This window comes from Pantherophis guttatus, chromosome 2, assembly GCF_059756535.1.
Source record: "Pantherophis guttatus breed Tessera chromosome 2, ASM5975653v1, whole genome shotgun sequence".
NCBI classification, from domain to species: domain Eukaryota; kingdom Metazoa; phylum Chordata; class Lepidosauria; order Squamata; family Colubridae; genus Pantherophis; species Pantherophis guttatus.
In genome coordinates, this window is record NC_142064.1 from 224,435,697 (window position 1) to 224,452,434 (window position 16,738).

The 16,738-nt window shown below is 43.4% G+C and overlaps 1 protein-coding gene across 5 annotated transcripts in view; it reads left to right on the plus strand.

The window, feature by feature from the left end:
• Nucleotides 1–3,581: 3,581 nt before the first annotated feature.
• Nucleotides 3,582–16,738, plus strand: part of PLXNA1 (plexin A1) — a 395,502-nt gene continuing 382,345 nt past the window's right edge. For 4 of the 5 annotated variants that reach the window (XM_060688304.2, XM_060688308.2, XM_060688309.2 and 1 more), the window contains exon 1: nt 3,582–3,928. The gene's annotated coding sequence lies outside the window, so the exon portion shown is untranslated. Of the gene's footprint in view, nt 3,929–4,500; nt 5,055–16,738 lie in introns of those variants that run through there. The other variant, XM_060688305.2, reaches the window with a different exon arrangement.

Consider the following 16,738-nt stretch of genomic DNA (forward strand, 5'->3'; position numbering starts at 1 on the left):
AGAAACCTTGTGAACGAATTGCTCTGAAACATAAAAGTTCCACATCCATTTGCCAAATAGACAAGAGTGAGCAGCTGAAAGCCATGTTTTTCCTCCCTTCTCTTTATGCCCAGTATAGAAACAGTCGGGTTGAGGGTATAAAATGGCAGCTGCTCAAGCTGACAATGCAAATTTGGGCTGGAGACACCTTACCCCTCAACACCTTTGTGCAAATTTGGAAAGACTTCTAGAACATGTTTCCATTTCATACTCACACTCACACTTTTAAAAAGAAAAAAAAAATCCAAGAAGCTCAAAATGCTATTCAGGTTCTACTCCCCATTTGTGATACCCTCAACACTTTAAAGCATGTTAGGCTGAGAAATAGACATCCCCAAGGTTAAATGGAGATATGAACCCAACATCTCTGACCTCCGTCTGCTATTCTTATGGAGATGGAATAGGTTTAACCAGATTGGGAATTGGACTTTATTAAGGCAACTGGTAATCTTGACGATAGGTAGTATTCTAGTATCATAAAATCTGCATAGAAAGCTATTACAGCAAAAATGTGAACACACTTAGAAAGGCTAATAATCTCAGAGGCACCATTAAGAACCAAAATATCAGATATGAATCTAACTGCCACAAGGAGAGCAAAACAAAACAGATAGTAAAAACCCAGTTGAAAATAACAGAGATGACAGCACAAGTAAGAACTAGCATGGGCCGCTACATTTTTCTTTTTAAAGATTTAGATGGACAGACATTTATTATAACAATGTGGATAGTTAATATTAATCTCCCTACCCTGGAAGACATTGGCCACCTGGGTACTGCAGAGCAATTGAAGTTGATCTTCCCTAAAAGCTTGGCCCAGATGACTGGCAATTATGGAACACTAGCTGTGGCCACTCTCTTAATTCCCCTCCCCCCAATAATACTGGAAGACCATTTAATTGGGGCAACTCTGGGACAAATCTCCTACTATAGGAATGGATGATTCATGCTTGATTCATACAGTGAAGAAGCTGAAATGAAATGTGGTAAGTTTTTTTGGCATTGGAATCTATTGGCATCAAGTGGAGAGTTAAACAACCTGATCGCTCATCATCTAATAACATTTGAGTGACTCTCAGGTTCAGTAAGTTCCCAACATCCATTAGACCTTTTATAAAATCATAGCTGTTGAATATCAATTCTAATCCTTTTCCTCTGAACTGTGGAGAGGGGGGCTATAAATTTAGAATGCTTTTGAGACGGTAGGTAGAGTTCTTTGTCGTTTTTAGAATATTAAAATTCATGGGGTAGTATTATAACAAGAGAAACGGGACAATTGTGATAAACCTTCTGTAGTTTAACCTACATGTATTATTTGCCAGAAACAGCATCTCTATAATAAGAGACCCTTTCCTCTATCTGTTCCAATTAACAGATTAACAGAGGGAAGGAACCTTGTAAATCATCTAGTCCAACCCGCTGCCCCAGCAGGAGATCCTACACCAGTGGTGGGTTTCAAATTTTTTTTACTACTGGTTCTGTGGGTGTGGCAGGGGAAGGATACTGTAAAATCTCCATTCCTACCTCACTCCAGGGAAAGGATACTGTAAAATCTCCATTCCCTCCCCAATCCAGGGGAAGGTTACTGCAAAATCCCCATTCCCTCCCAATCAACTGGGACTTGAGAGGCAGAGAATAGATGGGGGCGGGGCCAGCCAGAGGTGGTATTTACCAGTTCTCCAAACTACTCAAAATTTCCGCTACCGGGTTCTCCAGAACTGGTCAGAACCTGCTGAAACCCACCTCTGTCCTACACCATTTCCAGTTTGGCCACAGTGTTTACAAGCATGTGGGAAAGGAACTTGGAGGTTCAGCCCAGGAGGATATGGCTTCTAAAATTTACCATTACTGTATATAGTAACCCAGAGGCAGAATACAATGTTCACTGCTTTCTGTATTTCTAGGTAAATACATATTTTAGTTTCCTCACTTCACAAAAGAAAAATAACTGGCCAAACTGGTACCTATTACACATTTTATGTTAACTTCCTTAATTCACACCAACTAAAGAATCTGTCCAGCATATCTAGAAGGCACCACTTTGGAGAAGATAGATACTTTCACAAATATAATTTTTGTTGCATATATGCTGTTATTAGGACAATATTACACCCCCCTGTAACACTAGTTGCCGTCACACTAGTTGGAGGCTTTTCTTCTGATTGCATGCCATCCTAAACTGTATATACACGCATAAAGTACAATACAATACTTATTTTTAATGTATTTTCCTAGTTTGGTGCCAGTGAAAAGCTTCCGACTCCTACCTGTTGTTGGTGCTGTAAGCTTGCATAGAAAGAGATTATTCTGTATTGATGGAAAATATGAGCATTAAAAAAAAACATTTGCATTTTTGAAATACCAGAACTTGCAAGATTAATTGCTTCTCTTTGACCCTTGCTCTTTTACGTCCTGGTTCTAAAGAGAAGAAAATCCCATTTCAACAGAATTTGCTTCCCAGGAAACGTGCTTTGGATCTCAGGCTAGTTTGGCTTTATAAAAATCAATGGGAGATGGCTTAATGATTTATTTGGGGGAGGGTGGGAGGGTAAGGGTAAAGAGAGAAGCCCCAGGTGTACCATATTATAAAGAATGGCTGCTGAAGGCAGCTGGAATGCAGGGTTCCCTACCTTATGTTGGAGGGATTTGATACAAGAGTTACACCCAGAGTGAAAGTTTGTTTGGTTTTTAACAAAACCAACGGCTCTGCAACATAATTGCTCCGCAAAACGAAACCAACTGCAATTCTGTGCACACAGAATAATTGCCATTGGACCTACGGTAATATAATGTGCTTCTTAGTAAACATGCACAGAATTACCCTGTGTGCTTATGATAACTAATTGCCGCTTTTAACAGATTGTTTTCTTAGCCTGCTTTTCATTTGATTTATATCTATTCCGGATTTTATTTCTGTTTTTATTATATGCCACACTGAGAGCTATTAGATACCAACCCGCTAATAAATCTTAGAAATAAATAAATAAAATTAAATACATGTAATTCCTGCTCCAAGCGTCTTTTCAAGGGAATACATCACTCCGAGCATCTTATTAATGTGGAATAAAACACAGAAGTGAACCATTTTTAAAATCAGTTCCGTATTGAGCGAAAAAAGCTTTGGGGTGGTTTTTTTTTTTTTTGAGCATTCAGGTCTCAGCTTTATGCCGCACTTGTTTTTTTATTTTTTTTTTTAAACCAAAAATAAATTGCAATCGCCTTTTCTTTGGCCGCTTTCTCGACCCAGCCTTGCCTCAAAAGTTCTACGCATGAAATTCAGGGGGATTTCTTTCTTTCCTCTGGGATTCTGGTTCGCGGTCCCACTTCTTCTTCCTTAAGGAGCGACGGGACAGTCCTAAATTGCGATCTGCGCTTGTTCGGAATTCTCCACCCTTCCCCCCCCCCACCTTCGCCCTGCCCTCGCCTCTCCGGTTCTTCTTTTACCTAGGCGAGCATGACCCTTTTAAGGGCTAGGGTTGGTGGCGTTGCCCTTTTAAGAAGGCGCCAGCCTCTCGTGGCATCTGGGGGCCTCCCTTCTCCCGTTCTTCATTCTCTCCTCTCCTCCTCTCGTGCGCGGATACGGGCAGATCTGAACGCCCCCTAGAGGCGAAAGCGAGAAGACCTGCCTAGCTTAGCAGCCCTTTGAATGTGTGTCTCAGTCTGCCTCCCCGGGAAGTCAGAGCGAGGCTGGAGTTCCATTGGAACCCCGCGCTGCATTCCATTCCCTACCATTCCCTTCATGCTGGGCAGCGGCAGAGGCAGCGGCAGCGGCAGCAACAACACGGCCAAGGAGGCTCCGAGCCCCGAGTTGCAGCGGGGGGCTGCTTGGCGTGGAATGTAATGATGAGGATGAGGGCTGGCTCGTTCGAACCGAGCGCCGATGCAAACTGTAAGTCAGTCACCCCCTCGAACTTTCCTCTTTAAGCTCTTCCGAGGATTCCGGATTTTTTTAAATATTTGTCAAGGGGGGGGTGGGTGGAGGTGAGTGTAGGCGTGCGTACAATTTTGTGTAGCGGGGTGGGGTAGTGCGGGAAGCGCATCGCAATGTATTTCTCCCCCCCCCCCAGCTCGGCTCCCTAATAGTTGCGCCCCGTTAGGAGGGGGGCGACTCATTTAGCCAGGGCTAGGGTGAGAGAGCGAGGCACGCGCAGCCGGGGGATTGCGAGGCTTTCTTCGCTTGGGGGGGGGGCTGGGGGGGGGGAAGGGAAGGAAAGCCTTGCACGCGGCGAGACCGCTTCCGTGGTTTATTTTATTTTATTTATTTACGGCTCTCTTGCCTGCGGGAGGCTTAAGCGGAGTTTGCGAGATTCTTTGGCTGGGTGGGAATCGCCGCCGCTACAACTGCTGCTATTTGGTGTGTGTGTGTGTATGTGTGTGTGTGTGTTTGTGATGCGGGTGTTTTGGGGAAGATCGTAAATTAGGGAGAGCGCGTGACACACACACACACACACACACACTCTCACACCGGCGTGGAATGGGAATGGGATGGGTGGCGAGGGAGAAAGGGGCGTTTTGCCTGATTGACAAAAGATTCGCGGGGGAAACAAAATCGGGCTTCGTGGGGGGGGGAGGGAGGGGGGAGAAGAAACTGGCTCTCAGTTGCTTGCCTGAAAAACGTGGCAGGCAGGCGGGCAGACTGGCTGGCTCGGTGCGGGAAGAGTTGACAATGAGACGTGTGGAGCGTTTGCAATTAAAAAGTGCCCGAAGAGGAAACCGGCAGCCTTTGGAATGGACAAAAAGGGCGTGTGTAGCATAGTAGTTCGCGGCGGCGAGAGGGAAAAAGACGCGAAATGGAAAAGCCTGGAACGGAATACCGCGTGGGGTTGTCACGGCTAAGCGCGGCGGCGGAAGGGAAAGCGGCGCGGACGTTGCGGGGAAAGAGAAGGCTCGCTTTCTCCTGAGAAGGGGCTGCCGGTGCCTTAACGTTTGTCGCCTGGGTGTCGCTCGGGGCGAAACGCGTGTACGTTAGGCGAGGACTCCTCCCTGGTAACGCCGAGCCTCGGAAGGGAGAAAAGGTAGGCAGGACCTCGCCGAAGGTGTGTGCGTGTGTGTGTGTGCGCGTGGGGTGGGGGGGTAGGTGGGGAGGGAGGAACTGCAGCAGAGCCTGAGCTAGGACAAGAGATAGCGAGGTGAGTGCGCGGCTGTGGGGGGATATGCAGCGTGGCACTCCGGTTGCCCCCCCCTCTCCCACCACCGCTCCGCTCATTTCTGCATTTGCCGTGCGCTTGTAAATGATTTTTCCCCCGGGGGGGGGGGGAATTGGCTGCGCCTGCTTGCGGCTTGCTCTGCTGTGAAGTTGTTGGGGCTGGAGGCACGGGGGGGGGGGAGGTTGGAGGAGGAGGAGGAGAAAGGAAAGGAGGACCGGTGTGGCTTTTCGCAGGAGGCTTTTCTGCGAGCCGGATGGCGCCCGGCTCTTTAGCCCGGAGGCTTTTAAAAGGGAGAAGCTGGCTTTGGGAAGACGCGGTCTTCGTAGAACTGACCAAGAGCGAGCGGAGGGGCGGCGGGGGGCGGGGGCGAGGTCTGGAGTCGCTTCGCAGTGCGAAAGTGACTCAACTCCCCCCCCTTCCCTTTCTCGTGGGCAGAACGAATCCGCCGAAGATTGTCGTGTCATTTCCACCGGTGATGGCCATCTCGGGGAGAGGTGAAAAGTTTAGCTGCCGAGATTTTTTCCCCTGTGTGTGTGTGTGTGTGTGTGTGTGTGTGTGAATGTGAATGGGGGGGGGAGAGGGAAGAAAAAGAGACGATAACAGGCAAAGACACCCGGCCAAAATCGTGCAGATGGGGAAGGCATCCCGGAAAGAGCAGCGGCCGCAATTCACTGCAGTCTTCAAAGACCTCCGTTTGCCCGTTCCCCTCCCCCCTCCCTCCCCTGGTCCAATTTGGGACCAGTTCTCCATCCTGCCTCGCCCCGTCCCTGGAGTTTAGGAACTTCATCGGGAGAGAGAGAGAGAGAGACTACGGAAAGCCCTGGATGACCCCCTCTCCTTAATGGAAGCCCCCCTCCCCTTTTCCCTCCCTCCCGCTGAAGTTGGAAAGAGGGGCTCCCGCCAGAATAGACGGTATCCCGATGTGGGACCCGTGAATGATGTCCCACTTACTGTTCTCCCAACGGGGGAAAACTGCTTCCCTCCGTTGCTTTCCGGGAGGGAAGCTGCTTTTGGCTTTCTGCTGGTCAGCTTCCTTAACAACCGGCAGGAGCCATACTCTCCAGCCAACAGCAAGTCCCATGGCTTTCCCTGTGCCTCCCTTGGCAACTAGGTGGGGGCTTCCTTGATGGTTACTGCACCAAGGAGTTTGCTGAGGGCGGTAGTCCTACCCTTTTCGGTGCGGTCCGGTCCCAACTTGTTACACACACAAACCCTACACACCCATGGTGCACAGATTTGTGCCACAAGAATGCAGCAGGCTTCTGGAGCCTTTGCATAATGCCTGGAAAATGCACACCTATACACCTAGCACCATCTAAGAAGGTTGCTCATTCATGAATTCTTGCTGATTATGGTGGGGCTATTAGGGAAGGCTCTCTGATGTGTTGCCACCCCAGAGTAAGCCTCCTTGCATAGATGAGAAATCCGAGCTCTATTCAGTGAATGAGTGCAACTGTGTGTGTAGGCGTGTAGCTGTTATTCATAATGCATATGTATAAGCCTTCACAATAAACAAGAACCGGGAGGTTGTAAACTACCCTGAACCTTATGCTGAATCCAAAGAGCATTTGATTTTTTTTTTTAAAAAAAAGCCCATTAATATCCCGTGTAGCAAAATTAGCGGCTTGCTTGCATTTTTTTTTTTTTGACTAGCTTTCCTAGAGTCATTGGTTGTGTCTCTGGGTATGCATGTGCGTGAAAGTGCGTGTGAATCTAGCATCCGTGTGAGTCTCTAGCACATTGAATATTCAGATGCAAAGCTGAATCCAAGTAATTAAGGTTATTTGAAAAATCCTTCCTCCTCCCATGCTTGTATATTACTAGTCATCCCCTTTTATCCACTTAATGTTTTGATAATCTTGGCAGTGTGTTTATAAATATTGATTTAGCCTGTAGTTTTGTACATACATTCTTGAGAATCAGTCCCATTGGACTCAGAGTTTGTTCTAGAGGAGACATGTTTGGGACTAGACTTGGATGTCTTCACTCACTGGCTCTGACAGTAGTGATATAAGATAAGGAGGATAAAAACAGAATTTACATGTGATTACTAGTAGGAGAATAAATCTAATTAAGGATAAGGGAAAAATGCAAAACTGAATCCCTTTTCCACTGGCTTGTGCCTGCAGTTTGCAGGGTAGCATCTTCAGTGTTAAAAAAAAGGGTGTCCTTTTAGGGATGTTTGGGGAAGAAAAGTTTAGATTTAAGAAGCCTTTTAGGAAGCACTTTTCCTTCCATTTGAGATGGAATCTGTAAGATTTATTAGGAAACAGTTGATTATTGCCTCTTTAGTAGAATAGAAATTATGCCTCTGGATTTACAAAGGAAGGGGAGGAGAGAAAGAGAAGTATGGGATGAGCAAAAGCTATTGACTACCTCAAAGATTATTTGTTCGAAAACACCCTTTCTCTCAGTATAATGTCTGACTGCTTCCTGAACAATCTCAACGTCTTTTATATGTACTCAGGGGGGTAAATTGAATGACTCAGTATCTCCTTTTCGAGATACCGGTGACCAAATTGTGCAGAGTGAAGAACTCAAACAAAATTAGCAGACCAAATCAACAACAACAACAACAAAAAACCCAACCCACTTTGCATGTGGTGGCAGAGATAATTAAAGTACCGGTCGGCTATAAAGAAAAGAGGCATTTATTTTACTTAAAAAAAATCTTTTAGTTCAGACTTTGTTTGCATAGTTCAACTTGCTTTATATTAGTAAATTACAGTGCTAGCAGCGCTGAGACAACCTTAAGTCTGTGTGGGTGGGAAGAAAGTTTGGATCCAAAATACGTGATCGCATAACAGAGACATTGGGAGGAATGCTAGATAGGCTATCCATTGCCTCCCGTTCTGGATCTTTGTTTTCTTGATGCCATTCTTTAAGTTGCCTATTTAGGAAAATAGAGGTTTGCTGTGTATGTTGTAGATTACATAAAATAATAGCCAGATTGTGGCCCTTGTCTGTCACAGTTGGATTTCTGGATATTTTATATGTGATGTGCTGGTAAGGATTTTAGGGATGCTAGACAAAATATCCATTTTACTCTCTTCCACGCCCCAATGGATTCTTGTTTCTTGTTTGTATATTTATATGCACAGTAATCTTCAATGTTTAGTATCATTAATTTGGGGGATTCTAAATGTTCCATTAAATGGCAATAGCATGATTTCTAGTTATTTAGGGGAAGATATATATAGCTGTTCTTTAGGCCATATTTATGCTATGCACGGGGTCTTAATTTTAGTTTCAGATATTTCCAAGGGATAGGAATATTTGGAAGGACATTTGCCTAAGACATTGGAGAACCATTGTTAGTTAGCCTTTCCCAATCTGTGCCATAGATTTTTGTAGCTTGTTTGCTGTGGTGAACTGAATTCTTGGGGTACTTAAGCCATGGTGAATGGTTGGACATGTTGTGTAAACCTAGAAAGTTCGTTTATTCACTAGTACATGGTTAAGCAAACTATGGCTAGATATAGTTTGGCTAGGTATAGCATATCAGTATAAAGCAAACCTGTTTGGGGGAAAAAAAACTGGATACAAATGTTTATTTTTCAGGATTCTTCCACAGTAGATTTTAACACTGCTTAATAAAGAAGAGTTACTTTGCAACACATCATCTAATCTTCCTTGCTATATTATCATCTGTGCTCTTGCTACACTGAAAATAATGTTGGGTTCATATTGTCAGGCACTGTAAATTTTAAGATTTTGGCTGATGAGAACTCAAATTTTCCCTAATTGACAAAAACAAGTTCCATTGATTTTATTATTTTCTTGAAAAGAAGTATAGTATACAATTATTACTTTGCTGATTACAGTGCTTAATTTGTTCTTATATCTCAGGTTTTGAAATGTTCCTGAAAGCTTTGCTGTTAAATCATGATATATCACCATTCAGGTACTTGAGCGTTACCAATTACAATATGAGTCCCTTGCCAAGTTATCGGCAAACAGAGGTCTAGATTCTTGTCATTGCTATGCATGTTTGCCTGTAAGTCTGTATGTATGTCCGTGCATTTTGCCATAGTGGAGATATATGTAGTTTAATGCTGACCTTTTTAATTCTTGGTGTTCTTTGAGTTTGCGCCTCTTCCTGTTAATTCTTCGATAGGAGGCAAGCTAAGATCATCTGATCATATTTCTCAACCTTCACAACTTTAAGATGTGTGAACTTCTACTTCCTGAATTCTCCACCCAGCATGCTGACCTAGCTTGATGATAGAACGTCAGGAAAAGAAGCAAATTCTGAGAAAACCAAGAACCCAACATAAACATTTTTTTTTCCTCCCTGTGTGCTTTAAGCGCTCAATTGCTTTCAGACTTTTGGTCAGAAATTGCCATTTCAACAATGTCTGTATGTTTATCCTGTTTTCTTTTGTTTCTTTTTAAAAAGCATGCTTACTTTGAGTTATCGTTACGTTTGTAACACATGACTATGTTGTTTCCCTTGAATGAATGAGGGCATAAGCTTTCTTTGTGATTTAAGATGGATATGTGCAATTCATAGCCAAACAAGCCATCAGATGTTAGTGACAGAGGACCAAGAAATGGGGCTTTAATTTTCTGCCATTTTCCCATAGGTCTTAGTAGTTTGGCTTCTGTCTGCTGAAACCTTGTCTGCTGTTGGAGTAGGTCATGAGGGATTACCTTAAGTAAAGCAAAGTAAAGTTGGGCAATGCTCTGATGTGAGCCACGGTCCAAAATCTTTTTGTAGTGACATTTTTGCTGGTCCTAAAAGGCGAGAGGGACGTGGTAGCTCAGTGGTTAAGATGCTGATCTTGTCGATCGAAAGGTTGGTAGTTCAGCGGTTCAAATCCCTAGTGCCATGTAATGAGGTGAGGTCCCGTTACTTCTCCCAGCTTCTGCCAACCTAGCAGTTCGAAAGCACATAAAAAATGCAAATAGAAAAATAGGGACCACCTTTGGTGGGAAGGTAACAGTGTTCTGTGTGCCTTTGGCATTTAGTCTTGCCAGCCACATGACCACGGAGACGTCTTTGGACAGCGCTGGCTCTTCGGCTTTGAAACACAGATGAGCACCACCCCCTAGACTCAGGAACAACTAGCACATACGTGCGAGGGGAACCTTTACCTTTACCTTAAAAGGCGGAGACGCTTGGTTGTTTTGTTTTGCCTTCTCCATACCTGTGCCGTTCATTGTCTGGATTGTATTTCTGCAGTTGGAAATCAAACCTTGCTTTTAAAATCAGGGCTCGGGTTTTTGTCTCATTAAAAGCAGAAATGTAACAGGTTGAGGAAGGGCAGGGGATGGGAAGGAAAAACAAAAACCTCTGAATAAAAATCAAGGAATGCAGCTGAGGATTTAGTTTGGTTACTGCCTAAGCGGTTAAACCAGGCCAAAAGGGCACAAAAGTTATCCTGTCAGGTGTTCCTTTCTTCTTTTCCATTGTTGCCAACAGAACAACCAGCTCCTGCCTTTCGAAAAGAAAATTTGGAGCAAGAAAGAAAATGGGCATCAGAAATCTATAAGAACTGTATGTATCTGGAGGATGTGGAAATTTCAAATTAAAGCAATACCAACCACCTCCTCCTCCTCCTCCTCCTCCTCCTCCTTCTTCTACTGCACTTGTTAGTCCCAGGTTTTGAGTTCTACCTGAATGGAAGCCTTTGACTGGAGGAGACCCACCATTTTCTGTATCGCATAGGCTCCCTGAAATCTGTGGGAGTCCTCTTGCACGACACAGTTATGGGTGTCACATCCAGCTCAATTTATTTTTAACTACATCACTATCCTTAACAGTCTCTTTTGTAGTAAAACATTATGCGCACAGTGGCCCAGCATCATTAATTACTTTGTGAAATGCTTACACCACCCTGGCAGCTGTGAAATTTAGTTGCCCCAAAGTATATATACAGTTATCCTTGCAGCACATCTGAAAGGATAACATAAGGTGGTTTTGTATCTCTTTAAAATTGTAAAGCAAAGCATAACACTTGATTGTCTAGGCCGGCCCTGTAAAACATCCACAGTGCAGGAACATAGGTTTTCTTACACTTCTGTGTTTTGGAACATTTTGACATTTTCTTCAAAGAAACTGAGCTGGCCCTGGCGCTGGGCATAGAGATGAGCTCTTTGTAGCTAGCAAGAAATGGTGGCAAGATACTGGAAGAGTGAGCTTTGTGCTCCTGGGCATTCCCTAAAGCCAAGTGACTGATCTGATAGACAATGTTTACCTGTTGCCAGTCTGGAATGAGAATGCAGCGGCCAGTTTGAACAGTGCATGAAATGAAGAAGACCACTAATTAAATGTTCTGGCCAGCCCTAGAAGAAAAAATTTCAACATAATTTTGTATGCTGTCGTGATAGAATATAGTATGAGCAAAGAGACTTGGCCAGGTAAGCACAAGAGATTAGCAGCAAGCAAAGGCTGGATCAAGGTGTGCCGAGTTCTCAGGCCACCCCAGGTGCATATTTGATTTCAGTTGAACTACTTTTGCTGGTCTGCAGTTAATTTGATTCCGTGTTTGCTAGCTTACCTTTACCAGCGTGCTTCACCAACAGTTTCACATTACTCACTTCTTGTTATTTTTCCGGGGCAAACAAAATGCCTTTCCCTAGAATGCTGCCATGTGTTCCATTCTGCAGTAGTAGTAGTTTATTATTAATGAACTTCATGTGTGATTAATTAGTTTATTCATCACACATATATCATACTGGGTCCACAAAAATAAAGCTGGGCAGTCTTTTTGCAACTGGAGACTGCACTGATGCTTCGTAATTTTGAGTGCTGTGTTCGGGAGATGGTTACACTACTATGTAATGTATGTGGGGTAAGACTGAGATTTACTTTGTTTCATTTGGGAGTATTTTAAAATGTTAACTTTGGTGTGTAAATCCAGTTAGATGCCTTCTAGATCTGATAACTTTCTTTCCAGTAAAATAATTGATGGGAGTTTTTCCTTCAGTATTTATAGAAGTTTGCCACTCAACATAGCCATTTTGTTTCTGAAACTCTGGGAGTCACAGGACTGTGTTACCCAGATGAACGAACAGTGTGCAGAGTGTGAAATGTATCTCTCAGTTGTACGTACATGGACCCTTAAAATGGTTATTCACACATCCTGTTTGCTGTAGGAAAACAATGCCCGTAAATACACTTGCTCCTTTAAGTGGGGAACTATTTGAAGGTGATGGTGCCTTCAACATATTTTTGTCCTCAGGTCTATTTCCTTTCCTGGCTATTGATTCTGTTGACAGGGCCACCTTGTCCAGAGAATTTGGAGGCTTGGAAATGAACCCAAATATACAAAGGTCTTCATTTGTTCCAATTGGTGATATAGTATTAGTGCTAGAAATTAATTTTGCTGATTTTATTCATTTTTATAAGTAATTGAAGGTGGAAGACATACCTAAAGTTCCCACTTCCCCTGACAAAAAAATACTGAGAAAGTTTGGGCTGAGAGAGAGGGATGGGATCCCACTGAGTTTCCATGATTAAGTGTGGACTTAAGTCTTAGTTGTCCACAATCTTAATTGCCAACCTGTGCTGGCTCCATGATTTTTATCTTCATTTCCAGCTTTGCAGTGTATACCTTGAATGAATGGAATGCAGTTATTTCATTGCCACTACTTAGCTTGTCTGAAAAGAAAGGTAATAGGTTACTAATCTGAATTAAGTGACCTTTCATATAAATCCAGGAGCAGACAATGGTTGTTGTCAGCTATGTTAATGGGTGTGGGAAAGATATGGAAGAGTCTGTTTGTTATTAATGTCTTTCTGGATGATATTTTTTCACTGTGGCCTGTCTCTGACACCCAAGGCCACCCCTCGGATGGTATTTCTGCAGCTTGTAAAATAATAACAGGCTGTTGTGTGTGCAGACATGCACAATTTATCCCAAAAAGGGTTTTGATCAAACTACTCAACAACCATTAGTGGTTGTTGAGTAGTTTGATCAAGACCCTTTTTGGGATTGGATCCTGAAATGACAAATACTATAAAATGAAGGTGTATTTAAAAAATTTAGCCCATCTGAAGAATATATAATTCCCTTTTCATAAAGGATATCTTTTGACCCACTAAGAGGAGTCAGTCCAGTTTCACCCTGTGAAGAGCAGCTGTTCAACCTTTCTAGGGCCAGCCAATTACCCCAACAGTAGCTAAAGAACTAAAGCCTGTGACTTTACATTGTTGTGAACAGAGAATAAAATGGAGTAAAACTAACTATAACAACTATGGCAAAAGAAAGCAAAGAGAGTACCAATAGTGATGGGCACCTTGAGTGCAATCCCAAAACATCTGGAGCACTACTTGGAACAATTTACATGCATCTGTATCTTTAACACTATTCAACATCGTCTGCCTATCCCAGGGGTCTGCAGCCTTAAACACTCAAAGAGCCATTTGGACCCGTTTCCCACAGAAAAGAAAACACTGGGAGCCACAAAAACCTTTCTGTGCCTAACTATTTCTTGAGAGGTCACAAAAGTAGCATATGTAGTTGAATTAAATGTTCTGTTTTCTTCTGAAACTTTTCTTTTTTCTTGGATTTATCATGGTTGGCCTATCAGGCAGGGGTGAAATCTACCTTCCCTACCGGTTTGGAAATGTGCAAGCGCGTGCATGCTAGTCACACACAATTTTGGACCCTCTGCACATTTGCAAAGCCTTCTGCGCATGTGCAGAGGGTCAAAAACAGGTTACTTCCTGTTAAAACCAAGATGTCCAGGCGGGTGGGCGGAGCTTCGTGCTGTTGCCGCTACTGGTTCTCTGAACCACATGCCACCGCTGCTACCGGTTCACCCGAACCGGTGCAAACCGGTAGCATTTCACCCCTGCTACCAGGGGTTGAAAAGCTCAATAAATCGTGTGCCACACATTGGTGGTTGTGACGCATATTTTGAGTGACGAACCGCAGCAGAGGGGTGAAAGAGCACATGCAACTCCAGAGCTGCAGGTTGCTGACCTCTGGTCTATTCCAAGTCTTTGGGAAGGACTTGATAGGTGGATAAAATGCCAAATTCATTCTAAACAAGCTGGCTGCCTGCGCGAAGGATCATAATATATCGTAACTCCCTTACCTGCATTTCCTTGTGCCAGCAGTCTTTACTTTTGGAAGAGATGTTTCTGTTCTAGGCTGACTCTTGCTGAAATTTTTTTTTATGTCATCTATATTACCATACCCTTCAAACCCTAGGGCAATTAATCACCTTCTAGATGCTACAGAAAATTTAACCATCAAGAGTTTTGTCTAAAAACAAGTAGCTTGTACTTTTGATGTTTTGTTACATCAATTAACAGCTTCAGAGAAAGCTCCTGTCCAACTTCCTCTTTGTTCCTGCCCAAGAAAATGCTTCCATTCCCTTCTCATTGCAAAACAAAAAAATGGCTACAATTTAGAGGTTAAACCTCAGTCCAAATTAAAGGAAAGGGTTTGATGTTTCTCCCTGTACACTTTTAATGAATGAAGCTCAGCAAACTCAGATGATATAATTAAAACTTTATAAGGTCAAGTTCATAGCTTGGAATGTTTTACAGCTGCAAAACTAAACAGCTATCCAGATATTAACTGAATTACAATTCTAGATTGTCTCTTTGCTGAGAACCAGTATGGTATTTAAAGTCTTGGAAAAGACCTACATTCAGACCCTTCCTCAGCCATGGGCCAGTCACCATCCCTCTCTTTCAGACCCTACCTCAGAGATTGAATAAAATGAAGACCTCATGTAAGTCACCCTGAGCTTTTGAAGAAATGAGGAATATCAATTGCATAAATAACTTGACCATGGTGGGCTGGGAACAGCTGGGAGCTGTAGTTACCAACAGCTGCATGGCCCCTGGTTCCCCACTGGTGTTTTAAGAGCTTATTTTTCAGAAGCTTTGTGAAAGCAGCATTAAATGGAATGGAACAACATAGAAGGTGCCTGCCATGGTTTATTGTTGCAGAACAGACAATTGCCATTTGTAATGCCCGGCCTGTTGGAGCTATGGTTGGGTTGAGGTGCTAATGTTCTGTGGGCAATCTGGAGTCACTTCATTGTTGTCATGGATAATGATGTCCTTACTGCTTTGTGTACCATTGCAGACTCAGTAGGCTGTCAGGAATCTCAATGGTTCTTCCAAGTCACCTGAGTGACTGCCACTCTCCTTGCATTAATAGACCAGATGTGGCTGGGAAAGTAAAGGTCCTCGACCACCAGAAGTTCAGTATTGGATGCCTTGACCGCTGAGCTGTCTGCTGCTGGACTGTTGGTCCAAAGACTGCAAAGCTATCACCCTCCAAAGATAGTAGACCTCACACTGTTTCCTTATCTTCTACTTCCACATTCAGAACATTTATGTCCTGCACTTACCTTATGTTCTTTTCAGGCCATCTACAGTGGAATAGACTATGCACACTTTCCTGGACATTAATGAACTTACTATGTATAGTTGAGTTTACTTCTAAATAAATATACACTTGGTTCCTGCCATAACTTCCCTATTATGAATTAATGACCTCAGAGTTTCCTCATCCTCTGCTTCTATATTCTGAACATTAGTGTCCCACACATGTTTTCTGATCTCAGGCCATCTACAGTGGAGTGGATACAGGTAGTCCTTGACTTACAACCGTTCACTTAGTGACCGATCAAAGTTACAAAAATGGCTTACCTCTGGTCCTTGCGCAAATGACCATCACAGCATCCTCACGCTTGCGTGATCAGAATTTGGGTGCTCGGCCACCTGATTGCATTTATGACAGTTGCAGGAGCCTGGGATCATGGGATTACTTTTTGCTGCTTTTGACAAGCAAAGTCAATGGGGAAAGCCAAACTCGTTTATCAACAGCATGATTCAATCAATCCAGTGATTCACTAAACAGCTGTGGCAGAAAAGGTTTTAAAATTAGGCATGACTGATTTAACAACCACCTTGCTTTAGCAATGGAAATTTTGCTCCCAGTTGTGGTCATAAGTCGAGGACTACTTGTACTTTTTTGCTGACCTGTTTGCTAGAGTTAAGAAGAGCAAAAGGGAGATTTGTAGCAGTGTAAAAGCAGCAGACATCTAAATTAAGTGTTTCCTGTTCTATCTTGATAATCTGTTCAAATTTTGCTAAAACAGCACCTTCCAAATGAAAAGGACTGGGGTGACATGATAACAATGTTCCAATATCTCAGGGGTTGCCAGAAAGAAGAGGGAGTCAAGCTATTCTCCAAAGCACCTGAGGGTAGGACAAGAAGCAATGGATGGGAACTAATCAAGGAGAGAAGCAATTTAGAACTAAGAAGAAATTTCCTGAAATTGAGAACAATTAATCAGTGGAACAACTTGCCTCCAGAAGTTGTGAATGCTCCAACACTAGAAGTTTTTAAGAAGAGATTGGACAACCATTTGTCTGAAATGATTATAGGGTTTCCTGCCTAATCAGGGGGTTGGACTAGAAGACCTCCAAGGTCCCTCCCAACTCTGTTATTCTATTCTAAATGGTATGGACTACATTTTTCTTCATCCCTAGCTAACCCATCTTGGCTGGTTGGGGGGGGGTGTGATATAATCCCATATACCCGTGATGGCGAACCTATGGCACGTGTGCCACAGGT